This window comes from Bombina bombina, chromosome 2, assembly GCF_027579735.1.
Source record: "Bombina bombina isolate aBomBom1 chromosome 2, aBomBom1.pri, whole genome shotgun sequence".
Lineage (NCBI taxonomy): Eukaryota > Metazoa > Chordata > Amphibia > Anura > Bombinatoridae > Bombina > Bombina bombina.
The window spans coordinates 121,047,433-121,050,918 of NC_069500.1; the positions used below are offsets into that span (position 1 = coordinate 121,047,433).

The 3,486-nt window shown below is 44.3% G+C and overlaps 1 pseudogene; it reads left to right on the forward strand.

Annotated features, from left to right (window-relative positions):
• The first annotated feature begins 374 nt into the window (after positions 1 to 374).
• Positions 375 to 493, forward strand: LOC128651110 (uncharacterized; annotated as a pseudogene).
• The last annotated feature ends 2,993 nt before the right edge of the window (positions 494 to 3,486 follow it).

Genomic DNA, 3,486 nt, shown 5'->3' on the forward strand with positions numbered 1-3,486 from the left:
AGTGACAGTTCCAGTCCCAGTTTGGGAACGGGATATAGGTATTTACCTCAAATATTTCAGATTCTAACCTTCAAAGTAGTATCCTTTCTCCTTTGGTTCAAGAGGGCTTGTTCATAACGAACGTAGACCTAAGAGATTTATTATTCCCTTGATCGGAATCTTCTCTTGTTTTCTTAGTTTGCGCCATCCCAGTCAGACCTTTAGGTCTTGGGATATTGCAAGTTTTTTTTTTCTGGACAATATATAGTTCAGGTATCATCCTGACTTCAAGCTAACTCTCTTTTAAGAGATCTTGTCCAATCTTCTTTTCCAGGGATGGGAAATGAATCTGGAGAAGAGTTCCCTGGTTCCATCCACAAGGGTAATTTATTTGAGACTACCACCACAATACCCTGAATGCACCCGATTTCGTTTGATCTCGGAAGTTATGCAGGGTCAGGTCTGGTCAGTACCTGAATGGGAGACCGCCTGGGAACGCCAGGTGGGTTATGCTTGGATCTTATTTGTTTCTTTATCTAGGAGATGTCTTTCAGAGGTCAGAAAAGTCCAGCTAACAGCAAGCTCTAGTGGCTGGTGGATAGCTTAGCCATCTTGTAACCAGGAGGTTGGGAGTTTGGATTTAGCTGCAGTTGATATTTCTCACTTTTCTGTTACTGTGTATGGAGGGAATGTGTCTGATGGTATTCCATGGACATCATTCCTTTTGCTATTTTCCATGACATGTAGAACTTTCGGATCTGTCTTAAAGGATAGATTTAGATCAGATGACAAGACACTTTCTTCCATAGTATTTTTTAGGAGTATCTATCTCCGGCGCGTGCTCCTGGAGACATTCCTGGGTGATGTGACCACAGATGCCAACCTGCTGGGCTGGTAAGCTGTCTGGGTCTTGTTTAAGGATTATGGACTTGGAAGTGTCTGCTCTCCTCTTTAAACATCTTGGAGTTGAGAGCAATTTGCAATGCTCTGATGACTTGGCCTCAGTCGTCCCTAGCTTGGTTCCAGTCGGACAATATCACCTCAAGGGTTTGTATCAACCATTAGGGAGGAACTAGGGGTTCCTTAGCCATGTAGGAGGTGACTTGGATTGTTCAGTGGGCGGAAGCTCACATCTGCTGTCGGTCATCCACTTTCCAGAGGTGGACAATCGGAAGTCGTACTTCTAAACAGACTGATAATTCATCCCGGGGAGTGAGCATTTCCATCCAGAAGTGTTCTCTAGGTAGACCTTCACATGGGGGGTTTCAGGAGTTGGCTTCTGTGGGCGTTTCAACAGAACGCTAAGTTTCGAAGGTACGGTTTATGGTCATGTGATCCCCAGACTGTCCTGATAGATGTTTTGACGTTTTTCTTGGATTTCAGTCTTGCATACCTTTTTCCTCTCTTTGTTCTCTTTCCACGAGTCATTACTCGTATTCACAGGTGAGAGTGGCGGTGATTTTATTAGCCCCTGCGTGGCCTTGCAGGATCTGGTATGCAGATCTAGTGGAAATGTCGTCTCTCCACCTTGGAGACTACCTCTGAGGAAGGACTTCTGATTCTTGGTCTTTTCTTTCATCCAAATCTCTGAAGATGACTGCTTGAAGATTGGACGCTTAGTTTTGTCTAAGCGGGGGGTTTTTCTGCATTTTTATCCTTTCTCCAGGGTGGTTTGGAGAAGGGTTTGTCATTCAGTACTCTGATGGGTCAGTTTTCTGCATTGTCTTTTGCTACATAAGTGTCTGGTGGACGTGCCAGATGTGCAATCTTTTTGTCAGGCACTGGTCTACATCAGGCCTGTGTTTAAGTCGGTTGCTCCCCCTTGGGGTTTTACCCTTGTTCTTAAAGTTTTGCAGTAGGCTCTGTTTGAGCCTTTACTTTCCATAGCTATTAAGTTATTATCTTGGAAGGTTTTGTTTCTCATTGCTATCTTTTCTGCTTGGAGAGTCTCGGAGCTTTCAGTTTTGCAGTGTGATTCGCCTTATTTTATCTTTCATACCGTCAAGGCGGTTATTCTTCCTAAGTGGTTTCGGAGAGATATATTAATCAGAAAATTGTTGTTCCTTCTTTGTGTCCTTATCTTTCTTCTACTAAGGAAAGTTTGTTGCACAACTTGGATGTTGTGCGTGCTTTTATTTTCTATCTACAGGCGACTAAGGATTGTCGCCAGTCTGCTGTTTGTTTCTCTTGGAAACATAAAGGTCAGAAAGCTTTAGCTACTTCTCTTTGGTTGAGTAGTATAATGCGTTTGGTTTATGAGACTGCTGGACAGCAGCCTCCTGAGAGAATTTCAGCTCATTTCACTAGGGCTGTCCCTTCTTCTTGGGCTTTCAAGAAGGAAGTTTCTGTAGAACATATTTGCAAGGCTGCAACTTGGTCCTCTCTGCATACTTTTTCCAATATTTTTGTCTCAGCTGAAGCTTCTTTTTGGAGAAAGGTTCTTTATGTGGTGGTGCCTTCTGTTTAGGTTACCTGTCTTGTCCCTCCCTAATCATCTGTGTCCTCTAGCTTGGGTATTGGTTCTCACTAGTAATTGATGATTCCATGAACTCACTATATCTTAGGAAAGAAAACATAATTTATGCTTACCTGATAAATGTATTTTTTAGATCGGGTGAGTCCACGGCCCACCCTTTATTTTAAGACAGTTATTTTTAACTAAAACCTCAGGCACCTCTACACCTTTGTGTTATCTTCTTTTTCCATTTCCCTTCGGCTGAATGACTGGGGGTTATGAGTAAGGGAAGTGACATATATAGCAGCTTTGCTGTGGTGCTCTTTGCCTCCTCCTGCTGGCCACGAGTGATATTCCCACTAGTAATTGATGATTCCGTGGACTCACCATATCTGGAAATAAATACATTTATCAGGTAAGCATAAATTATGTTTTCCCTTGTGGAAGGCACTCCCTTGCTGGATATCACACTCTCCTTGCTCTCACACTCACTCATGAAGGGATCTTGAGCCCCCTCGGGATAACTCACTAGGGGACTAAGGTCAGTCCTGGCAAAGCTTAGGCCAAATAGTCAGTCCACTGTTCACACCTACCCCTGTATGCTCTGTAGGAGTAGCAGGTTCACTAGTCACTGTATCTGCTGTGCTCACACATTCTCCATCCAGGGCACACACAACTATGGGAGATTCATAAGGGGAAGTCCCATCTCCCTCCCCTTTTTCTTTCCATATGCTATCACTGTAGGGTGAGGTTACAGACAAACCTAGGGTCCCATCCTGTCCTACCCTCTGTAACAGGGCAGAGGGTATTCTGGCCTCTACACCAGCCATGCCATTCACTCCATCTTTCATATGCAATGCTGTTTCAGAGGCAGACTGACACATGCCTGTCTGCTGTTCTCCTTGCCAACTGCATAAATGAGCCTGACATCCCTCACTAAGAGTGCATTTGACCTCAGGGGAAACCAGAGAAGACGCCTCTTCTCCTGCCCCCTGTTCACCACACTCAGCTGACACACCACACTCAGGCACCAGACATGTCACATTTACCCC